This window comes from Saccostrea echinata, unplaced genomic scaffold (genome assembly GCF_033153115.1).
Source record: "Saccostrea echinata isolate AGI-Se365-2 ecotype Australia unplaced genomic scaffold, CSIRO_AGI_Sech_v1 ptg000052l, whole genome shotgun sequence".
NCBI classification, from domain to species: domain Eukaryota; kingdom Metazoa; phylum Mollusca; class Bivalvia; order Ostreida; family Ostreidae; genus Saccostrea; species Saccostrea echinata.
Genome location: NW_026889801.1, coordinates 251126 through 263735, shown reverse-complemented (window position 1 = coordinate 263735; position 12610 = coordinate 251126). Strand labels below are relative to the sequence as shown.

Genomic DNA, 12610 nt, shown 5'->3' with positions numbered 1-12610 from the left:
TTCTAAACTACTGGATCAGTCCGTTTGCCATCTACGAAAGGGGTGACACAATCATTTCGCGCCAAATGTCACGTAAATTATCTTCGCACCTTTTTCTTGGGTTGTTCTATTGAATGGGTGTGATAACTTCTATGGAAATAAGTAATGTTCATTCTTTTAACACGATTCTTAAGCTCCAAATTTTTTATTAACAGTAAATTTCATCTCATGTTTTTAAGAGAACACATTGTATATGGACAGGCAACACTAAAGCAATGGATTTGCTGATTATTCTTACTATTTATCCTTTAAGTGGACTAGTCTAATCATAAACAAACTCCCTCCACCTAGTAAATGGGACATCCCTTCTTGATTCAGTCTGTTTTCCACCTAGCCTTTCTTTTCAGTATATCATTTATTAATAATGTACGTTACAAGGTTAGGTTTTTAAGAAAGCTTAGAAAGTCAGCGAGTAGCATATTATTTCATGCTTTGTGATGAACAAGGATTTCCTTTTAATACAGTGACAAGAGTGTAGGTCAGTGCCCTTAGAGGAATGGGCTTCACTCCACGACATCATGATCTGCACTGGTTTTCATTTCATAAAAAGCAGGTTATTATAATTATGAGAAAGGTCCTGAAATCGGTTGAAAAGAAAAACTCATTTATAATACATGTACACGTATATGGTAAGACCATCATCGCCTGAGTTTTGTCCGGGGGGGGGGGGGGGAGGGGTGTTATTAGTATCTTGTTTTGTGCTAGCTATAAAGTGTACAGGTCATTTAGTTTGATTTCTAGAGCAGCATTGAAGCATGTTTGTCTCAAACACTTCAAGACAACTTTCCCAGTTAAAACTGTTCATAATTTACTTCATCGTCGAGTGTGCATGAGGCGCGCTCTCTAGTAAGAGAGTACATGTAATATGAATTTCTTAAGAATCATCTATTTTTCGCAGAATTATCAGTGGCGGATCCAGGAATTTCATAACGGGAGGGCGCAGTAAAAGGCAGGGGGTCTGGGGGCTGTATTGAAACCCCAGTGGGTCCAGGGCAAAGCCCTGATGGGGGTTCGGGGGCGAAGCTCCCGGAAGCTGACGAATTCTTACAAATAAGAGGTGTTTTTTCCTTGATTTTAGCATAATGAACATATAAGTTCTACATACAAAAAATTCAAACGGGGGTTGGGGGGGGGGGGGGGGAGGGTGCACGCCAGGCGCGCCGGCGCTGGATCCGCCTTTGATTATAATCTACGCTAGCGCACTTGCAGTTTCATCCCAACGTAACTATAGTCAGCCCATGGACTAACTAATAAATGACCAAATAGTGGCATGTCTTAGATATTCGTTAATCTGTAGTATTTGGTTATGACATTTGAGAAAGTCAGTTGTACATCTTGTGTAATGAAGTATCGCAACTATGTCACTCCTTGATGACGGAAAAATCTTGCATATACGTTCCATAGATATTGATTGATTAGTCAGGCAAGCTTTTTGAAAAGCTATTACTTGTACACATTAAAACTGCACTACTCAACGTTGTAGTGGTTATCTACATCGATAAAATTTCTTAGATACCACTGGGTTATGATCTTGATGAATGCATTCTATAGAACACATTGTCAAAGAGGAAGGACAATAATTTAATACCCAGTCTTCAGATAATGCGTTCATTCGTTGAACTTTATGTTTTTTGTTTTTTTTTTTGAGGGGGCGGGGGGGGGGGGAGGGGGTGGCACTGAAACTCGCGCTTAATTTTTAATTTTCATTTTGAATAAATAAATAATGAATTATTAATAGGGAATAAAATCAAGACACTTCAACTCCTGCATGTAGCATAAAAATTGAATTTAGTGAAAAGAGGTTTTGTGGATTTATGAACTCCGCAATGTGCTCTCCACAGAAGAAAGAAATAATCAAGAAGAATTGGTTTCTTAAGTATTTCCAAAATTTCTTTAATGGGGTGTACTCCAAAGCCCTGATTCAATCACACCTGTATCCAACCTTATTAAATAATATATTATTTTTCTTAACCCCTTCCATCAATATCATGCAAAACGGGAATTATGAAAAAGGGGGAGGATTCTCATATAAGTACCCAAAACGTGGAGCGGGGGAGGGGGTGCATAACATTTTCACTTATTCCTTTGTTGAACGTAGGACGGTAGCAGGGAGAGTGTGGCTAATTTTGGTCAAAATTTGAGGCATGTTACCGGATATTGTTACCGGATATTGCATATGCAAACAAAGAATTTTTTAAGCTTGGTTACAAGTTCTAAAAAACTTTTGACCGACACAATCAAACATACATATATATTTGATAAAATGAATACGAATTTACTTAATTAATTCATTTATGTAATGAGAATATTTTAACACATTAAAGAATACGGGCTAGGCTAGTGGATCAAATAATACAATAGACTGAGATTTGAAATATAAATAGTGAATAAAGCCATTATCTCTTTACATATTTTCAAATTTGATTTAAAAAAAAAGATGAAAAAGTGATTGCAAAATCAAAAACCACCTGACCAGAAGGCCCACTTTTATCTTAACAAATAATTTCATTAATAAGGCAACTAATTCTGAACAATATTTGCATATAATATACTGTTACATAGATAGAGATGTGTGTCATGTACAACCAAGTACAAATTCAAATTACTTATCAAATAGGTAAAACCCCTTATAAAAACTTCAAAGGGAAAACTGGACCTTTATGACTATAGGCTTAATTCATCTTTTTCCATTAAAATCATTTATTATTTTAAAAAAATCAAACTCGCTGTGTTTCTTCAGAATAGGGTGTACTTTTATGTTCCTAAAAATTATAAGAATGAAATCTAATACACTGAAGATGCCAAAGCCAAAATGCTTGCCTGAGTCATTTTGTGTCTATTGCTCTTAAAGAGATTATTTTTAAAGATTTTTCCCCTCCATATTCCCATGAAAAATGTTGACACCTGTATACATGTAAAATTTAACCCCTAATTTTTAAGTCCTTTTCTAATCCAAATGTCCATAATTTAAACAAAATTAAATATTGACACTTAGATACATGCAAAATGAAAACCCTACTTTTAGCCCTTTCCTAACCCCAATGTTTATAATTTGAAAAAAATAAATCTATATGATGTTGTAATGTTGGCATATGAATTTGCTTTATGTCACCCTGCTAATTTTCACTTATACATATTTTCATGCAAAACTTTTAACCCCTCTGCAGCTCTATCCTTGCCTTATGGGCAATGAAAAAAACTTGAATCTATGCTCATTAAGAAAACTCTTGGATAACAATTGTCTTATATGATCAAGTTGTTCTTAAGGTATTCAATGTATAATGACCATATTCTGTACCTAATAAATGAATGGTCCAGTGTTTTTAATCAAATTATCATTTTGAAGATGTTATCAAATAAAAGTATACCACCAAAGGAATTTACAAAATTTTGATTATTGTCCAATTAATTGCACCTTGAATATTATATTGAAGTCTATGGGCAGCGCATGTTTTGTTTAGATATTCAAAAAGGTAATTTGAACCTCATACAAATCTCTTGTGAAAATATGCATAAACTCTCTCTTTATTGAAATATGAAATAAAATAAGTCATCTACCACAGATATATTGACAAAATTTAAATTTTCTTCTTTGCATCAAGGGCAGATAACTCTTGAAAATGTTTACGGTGCAAAATGGTCATGCAGTTTTTAATATGTTATCAGTCATGTGAATTTGGTTCATTTTACTTTCATCATTAATATCTAGCAATACATATTTAACTATTTAAAATAATTCAAGATTGCTCAATATTCCTTCATTATACATTGAATACCTTAAAATGAAAGATTTTTAATGACATTATTCCATTTTTCATATTTCTTCATTATCTCCCCTTGAAAAAGGATGCAGCACCTTTATTTGAATAAGCTTTATTCCTTTTAAGCAGAGATACATTGTACCAAATGTGGTTTACATTGACCAAATGTTAGAAAAAAAAGAAAATGTTAAAAGTTAATGGAGGACAAACAGTCAAACATAAATGTTGCATTGTTGGATACCAGAGACTTCTTTTTATCAGAATTGTGCAATTGAGCCTTTGGATCAGGTGAGCTAAATTCCATATCCATGTTTAGCTATGGACCTCACTGTTTAAACAGGTGTGCTATATCTTCTTAAAGTAATGTACACCATATACAAATGTTATTTTTAAGGCAAATCACTTCAATTTATTAATACTGGTACAATTTAGAAGATCTGAATTCCACTGGCAACTGTCAAAGGCAATCTAGTCTCACTTATAGATGAATCAGAATGTTTTTAAATGTACTTCAATTGTCACAGCAGAATTTGTTTAACTTCCAAGAAATATTTTTCGAACTGGCTGGCTCTCTCAGTTGGACATTCAAGCACTCAAAATGGCTGCAAGATTATTTTTTCTGATGAACACTAGGAATTTTCTTTTGTCCTGGTTTTCTTCTTCAGCCCACCATCATGCATGCATCTATATTGAAATTAAATTTAAATGATCATTTAATCATGCATGTTTAAAAAAAACACTTCAAATCATCAAATCCTTCCTGCATATATATATATATATATATATATATATATATATATATATATATATATATATATATATATATATAAAACAGAGTATTATTTGAATTTGGAATTACACTGTATTGTTAACATGAAACATAATTATATAGACATGCGATTTATCTATGTCAACATGCAAAATAATTATTTTAACGTGCAAGATAAATATGTAGACATGCGACTTATTTATGTCAACATTCAAGATAATTATGTAGATATGCAACTTATTTATCTCAACATGCAAGATAATAATGTTAACATGCAGCTTATATTTTTCAACATGCGACTTATTTATGTCAACATGCGAGTTATATTTTACATGCAAGATGATTATGTTAACATGCAACTTATTTATGTCAACATGTGACTTATTCATGTCAACATGCAACTTATTTATGTCAACATGCGAGTTATATTTAAACATGCAAAATAATTATGTCAACATATGCATGCAAGATAATAAGTTGCATGTCAACAAACATATCTCACATATTGAAATAATAAATTAACTCGCATGTCAACATAATTATCTTGTATCTTGTTATCATGTTGACATAAATAAGTTGCATGTTAACATTAATTATCTTGCATGTTGACATAAATAAGTTGCATGTCTACATAATTATCTTGCATGTTAACATAAATAAGTTGCATGTCAACATAATTCTGTTACATCTTGCTTGTATGATGTCATATAATGGCGTGCATAAGTAAAGTTTAAAATTAGATTCTCTTGAGAAGTTGGTAACTCGCATGTAACATAATTATTTTGCATGTTGGCATAAATAAGTCGCATATCTACATAATTATGTTGCATGTAAACATAATTTATCTTGCATGTAGGGGGCAGAAATATGCCACCAATGCCCATAGTTTAGAAAAAAAAATCCAGAAAAACCAAGTGATAAAGACTGACAGACAGACTGATGTGTCATAATAGAACATGCTAACTAAATAAATTAAAAGGAAAATCCCACTTTTCAGAGCACGGTTTTAATAAAACAAAAAGTGTGGAAAACCAAATGGGACAGGCTGAAAGACAGTCAAGGAGAAAATCTATAGTCCTCTCCAGTTTCAACGACATGGGACTATTAAAATAAGAAGTTTACACCCTCTCAAATGTTAAACATATTAAAAGACCCTTCTTTTTTGGATTGAGATTTTTTTTTTTTTTTTTTAAAAAGTGATATTCTTTCATTTGGTGATCCAAACAGAATTATAAAATTTAAAACTAGATTTACATAAAATTTTAATGAATAATGAGTAGAGAAAACATTTTTTAAACATAAGAAATTTTAATCTATCCATTTTAGCAAATATTTTTCATCACTCGAATCATTCTTGCTATGGCAGATTAAATTTGAAGAAAATAATTATTAGATGTGTAGGTTGCAGGGGCTTTTGAATTAAAAAAATATTGTGTATAGGAAGTCTTAACATACAAATATTAGCTGTACATATATACATTAAATATTATACAATTATTGCTGGTTTTTGAGGTCAATACGATGATTTAGACACCTGAAGAGTACAGTGTTCACCGAGCCCGAAGGGCGAGGTGAATATTGTACTTCGAAGGTGGCTAAATCATCGTATTGACCGAAAAAACAGCAATAATTGTTTTATTATATGATTAAATGACACACACTCATTAAGCAATCCATGCCATCTTACTTGTTCACATCTATTGAAGTACTAGCCTAACATAATGAGAGAAACAGGGTTAAAAAACAACCAGTTTTATCACATGTATTTTGGAATTTTTAATTCTAGTTTAGGGTCAATGTAGAGGAAATAAATGTCAGGCACATATATAGGATTGATTTTGAAAATGGGGGCATTAGAAGGGAAAAATAAAATGACAACTTACCTGAAAACAAACTTTTGACTAGCCCCCCCCCCCCCCCCCCCCCAAAAAAAAAGAAAGGAAAAGAATTCTCCCAACACAAAATTTTATTTAGTGGGATATAAAGATCCATAAACGAGGGGAGTGGGGCTTTCATTGAAATTTTTTATACTTAAAATTTAAAATAAAACTTTACATTCTCAAAAGGTGGGGAGAGAGGGGCAGTCCTCCTGCAACCCCCCACTCCCACCCCTCACCCAAGAATCTATGTGCCTTTAATGTTATGTTCATATGAGTGGAAGTCAGGAACAAGTGAAATAACTTTCCAAAACTATTTGCATCAATTTGGAATTTCCCTATCTATTTTTGGTCAAATGTAGAATAAATAATTCCTTATATTGACCTGAAAGGTCACGTGCAGGTCAATATAACGTAGTACATGTGTATTTTTCTAACATTGTTGGATCTCAGCCAATCAGAGAGATGGGAATTATTCAATCATATAATAAATAAATATATATATATATATTACCATATATACTCGCCTATAAGTCGGTTTGCATATAAGTCGGTTGTATTTTTTAAGCTTTTATTAGAGGGATTGACCATGTTGACCATCTAAAATATCAGTCTTTTTATAACTCGCCTATAAGTCGGACAAAGAGTTTTGGTCCAAATTACAACTCCCAAAAAACCGACTTATAGGCGAGTATATACAGTATATACACACTGTGCTGTAGAAAGCCTGTCCATTGCTAGAATTCATTCACCATTTTTTAATAAATATGTTGTCAACTTACATGACTTAGTGTCTTCAACTTATCCCTCTTATCAGTTAAACTTACATAATTAACATGATTAACCATGTTAACTGACACATTTGCTTTCAACAGATTTTATCATAATCTAAAAATATCTCATGATTTTATTGCAATTATAAATTCATAAAATTTATATGTCCTTATTTGACGCACATAGTCTCTTAATTAGGGGTGTTTGTTATACATGGACCAGTATATGGAGATAACTTTCAACTGAAGTTGGTTACCAGTTAAAGGCAATCTTAATTATCTTTACTTTTTTGGTTGTCAATTTAAAAATCAGAAAAGAATTCAAGTCATCTTAATTTAAGTACGACTTCAATGTACTTTACAAAATGTAATTTTTTTTTTTTTTGAGATATAGAATTTTGAATTACCATGATTACTGATTCTATAAACATGATAAATTATATTTATAAACAAACCTTATCATAATGATTGAAGAATACATTTATTCTTATTAATAACAATTTTACAGTGGAAACTTCAAGGAATTTTTTTTTAATATTCTATAGAACACGTAGAACAAAAGTAAAAAAAATTAAGTGATATGCATCAATATATATCATAAAACACAAGTCAAAATATTGTGACAGTCATGATTAAATTTTTTGGCCTTTTTAAACTTATCCCTACTTTTAATTAAATGAATATTTACTCTACACTTTGTGTAAGTTTTGAATGAGAAAGCATTTATGAGATTAGACTCAAAGCAAAGCTAGTGGGCTAACAACAAAACAAGAGGCCCATGGGCAACAACACTCACCTATCAGTCACTTTGGCCCTGCTGTTCTGCCACAGATTTTCCCCCCAATATACATGTATTCCTAATGGCTACGTAAAATTTTGATCGTCTTTTGTGGCCCAACCCTATATATAGGGGCCATCATTTAATAAAAAATGAATCTACGCTACCAGAGGATGCTTCTTACATTATTATGTTTCATCGTGGCTTTAATGTTCTTGAGAAGAATTAAGCATTTTAAAGATTTATCCAATGTAATCCCTATTGTGGCCTCACCCTACCCCCAGGGGCCATGATCTGAACAATTTAAAACCTACACTACCTAAGAAAGCTTTCACCTAATTTTCATCTTTTCTAGTCCAGTATTTCTTGAGAAGAAGATATTTAAAATTTTTCCTATATATTTCAATGTAAAGTTTTGATTCCCTATTGTGGCCCTACCCTACCCCCAGGGGACATGTTTTGAACAATTTACAATCTACACTACCTCGATCAGGAAGCTTTCAACTAAATTTCATCTTTACTAGTCCAGTGGTCTTGAGAAGAAGATTTTTAAAGATGTTTTTCCTACAATATTTTCAATGTAAAACATCCATTCCCTATTGTGGCCCCACCCTACTCCCGGGGACCATGATCTAAACAATTTATAATCTAATATTCCTTAGGAAGCATTTATATGAGTATCAGCTTTTCTGCCACAGTGGTTCTTGAGAAGAAGATATCTGAAGATTTTTCCTATATATTTCATTGTAAAATTTTCATCCCCTAATTTGTGGCCCCATCAAGCTCGTGGGGGCAAGATTTGAATAATTTACAATCTACACTACCTCAGGAAGCTTACATATAAGTTTCAGCTTTTCTGGCTCATTGCTTCTTGAAAGAATATGTTTCAATGGCCCCACCCTATTTTTGCATTTCTTGATTATCTCCCCTTGGAAGGAAACTTGGCCCTTCATTTTAAAATTTAGAATCCCCTTTACCCAGGAATGCTTTGTACCAACTTTGCTTAATATTGGCCCAGTGCTTTTTGAGAAGAAGTTGAAAATATGTGAAAAGTTTACAGATGGACGGACAGACACTGGACAATATGTGATCTAACTTGAACTTTCAGCTCAGGTGAGCTAAAACTGGAAAAAGGGTGGGAAGGGGGTGTTAAGTCATACATGCACCTTGTCCATTAGCTTTCACGAAAATTAAAAATATATGTACATGTATTTTTAAAAAAATCAATGTGAGAAGCTACATCAGGGTTTGAAATTAACAGTCGCCCACTCGCAATTTGCGACTAATGTTCCATATGGGCGACTTAAAATTATGTTCAAGTTGCCCACATGGCGATTAGAAAATTTACGATAATAAATATTTGTTTTTCAATTTTGTCCGAATGTTTTGTATTTTTCTCTTGAAAAATTTCATAATCAGTAAAGTGCTTTATGATTACCCATAAGAAGTACTTATACATAAAGCGTCTAAGTCATTGTGTCGGGCACAATGTGGCATCGACGGGTCAATAAGCCCAAGAAACCATAGAGTTCTGTTGTTATTTGTGAATGAAAACGTGCCATGTGCTCTATATATGATATTGAATGATCATATCAATCTTCATAAACAGAAGAGTTCCACTTCAAATTTAGATAAGTTGTGCATAATGTTACAATGGATAGAAAAGTAACACAAAACACATGATAAAAAAGAAAAGAAAAATGGGGTTATTGTTTTTATATTCATTAGAAGGTGTGATAATCTGTGGGCGAATAAATTTTGATGTGGGCCCCAGAATTGAGGTTCAGTAGCCCACATGGCTATCAAGGATTACGAGTTAGTTTAAAACCCTGTACATGTAAAAATTAGTTAAAATTAAATGGTAGTAATTAAAATTGCTAGGTCATTAACAATCAAGATAATTGATATAAATGTTTAATTCACTTACCAATAATGAGATCCAAGTTCAAAGAGCCATATTTCCAATGGTTAATTCTTTGTCATCAAAACTCCTAAAATCCGTCTTCATCTTAACTCGCACATCTTCCTTGAATTTTTGAGAATCATGATTTTTGTTAATTTTGTCAGTTCAACAGTATTTCCTGACTTAATGGAAGTCTGAAAAAAGTCCTGAGGATTACACTCTACTATTCTTTTTTTCCACACTCCCATGGAATTTATTCTGATTTGTCATATTTGGTTTCTCACAATCCTTAAATTTTTCTATTGTGGCTATACATGCTTCCTTTAAACTTGGTTGATATCATGTGTTCTATGATCCACCACAAGCTGTAGAACAGACGTCCTTCTTCTTACAGGATTTGTTGATAAGAAATGTTCATAACTAAAAAGATAAAGTGATTCCCATCTATTAGAATGTTGCAGACCTTTAATGAAATATCAAGATTACAAACAGTATTTAAGCTCAAAGGTGCATTGAAACATTACTAATTGTGAGCATTGCAAACATAGATCTCTAAAACATCAGAGGTGGGATGAGTTGTCATGGAGGAATAAGCATCCCCTGTCAACTAGTTACACCTGCTGTGCGCTCCTTGTCATAATAGGGTGAAATGGATAAATCTGTAGACAATTCAGTATGAAAATAATGGCCTAACAATTTCTGTATGAAAAACATCGATCAGTAAACATTTGACTTATCTGTACAGTAGACTGTATTTGTTAACAAGGTCATTGTATCAAACACAGAATTTGCAAAATGTTCAACCTGTATCATCAACTTATTTGCCAATAGCTTGCCTCATTTTAGTAATTGTTTGTACTAGGTACACATGCTCTTGTCCTTTGAATCAAATGGGAGTCATAAACTCCATATGAAGGTGATAATGCTACATAAGTAAGGGAAGTTAATAATAGAAAAATTAAAGTTATGTGTTTATCATAAACATTACAAATCTGTGAAGTGCCTGGCAAAAGCAAGGACCCCCTGGAAATCCCAGAGGTGGGATCAGGTGTCTAGGAGGAGTAAGCATCCTCTGTTGACCGGTTACACCTGAATAAGTTAATGTAGGAATAAAAATGAATAATTACTGTCCATTGATAAAGCATCATCAATATGTCATTATACATGATATATCTAATCATGTACCGTTAGTATATATAGGACAGGAAATACAAAATATAGTTATTTATAAAACAGTGTACAGTGCTACCTCGGTATATTACCAGCTTTTGTCCAAGGCAGATTTTGGCATTATAGCGAGGGCGGCAACATAACGAATTCTGCCATAAATTACAATTCAGTGGGTAATCAAAGCAAAATAAATAGTTTACGTAATTCATTTCAGTTACAGTCTGTTAATGTCATGCTGTCATACGTGCACATAAGTATAAGGGAAGCTCTCGTTTCTTTTTGAAAAAGAAGTCATTATTTTTTTGGTTTACAATATTTTTACTGAAAAGAAACAGAATGTCAGAATATTGAACACCTGTCAATTCCCTGCTATTTCGCCATGCTCTAAGAATTTAATAACCTGATAACAAAGATGTCAGTAGCCGTTGTAGCCTCTCGGTATTAAAAAAGTTTTGAGAATTATTATTAATCTCATCTGAATCGAAAGTAGATTTTTTTCACCGTCTCAAGAATTTCTGAATCAGTTAAAAAGTTCGGTTGGTAAAGTGTCATGACGAATGGCAAGTCACGCGTCAGAGTACGTCAACCTGTTGTAATAAACATGCATTCTTATGTTTGCTGGTACCTGTGTACTTCTCTTCCGATTCTGTTTTGATATTTATCAATCAACCCAATCTGTGCCCAACAATTTATGAAAAATTCAGGGGTAACAGAATCCTTAATATTTTCACGTGCGGAATTATAGTAGTCTAAAAATAGAGGTGGGATTTCCTTTTGATCAATAGAATGGCTTCTTAATCTAAGGGGACACAAATGAATATTTGCATTTATTATGGTTTGGTGCATTATCCATGATAAGCAATAATCGGCGATTTGCAATCAAATAGATCGAATGTTGATCAATCAATTTTTTTTTCTCGTAATCCAAATTTGTACGCTTTCTCTTGCCTGACGTTTCCATTACTGTGATGAAATAATTCTTCTATCTTATAAAAACACGCCAAAGACATTGCTAATTTTGAGTTTTATTCACCAATTATTTTTAATTTAGCTGAATTCCTTGTCCAGCCCGTTCCGCTTCACCGTAACCACTGTCAAAGTATGGGTGTGTTGTCCAAATTACCGACCCGCTCTAGGTAATTGGCATTGTTCTCGAGGGTTTTCCTTATATAATTTGACCTTTTGTTCCCAAAACCAGTGGCGGATGGCAATAAGCGGGGGTGGCAATATAACGGGTGTATTAACAAAAGGGGGAAATCCGTTCTTCGAGAATTCTTGGCAATAAGCGAGGGTGGCAATATAACAGAGGGCAATATACCAAGGTAGCACTGTATTTTCAACTTCAGCTAGGTCATCATATTAAAAAAAATCATATATTTCCAAACATTGATGAGTTTCATTGTATTTAATCATGTAAATAATGTATCTGACCTGAGCAACATATGGCATGTGGCTTAATTGTGCTTTTACGCATGCATCAAAATTTATTTCTAATTATAGCTTTCCTTAGTGTTCACACGGCCTTAATGCAAAGAAATTT

The 12610-nt window shown here is 33.0% G+C and overlaps 1 long non-coding RNA gene across 1 annotated transcript; it reads right to left on the bottom strand.

Moving 5' to 3' along the window:
• Window positions 1-3896: 3896 nt before the first annotated feature.
• Window positions 3897-9964, bottom strand: LOC133204055 (uncharacterized). The gene is made up of 2 exons (XR_009723523.1): window positions 9925-9964; window positions 3897-4484 (listed from the first exon to the last, which is right to left on the bottom strand). It is a non-coding gene; the product is annotated as an uncharacterized LOC133204055 (long non-coding RNA).
• Between the last annotated feature and the right edge of the window lie 2646 nt (window positions 9965-12610).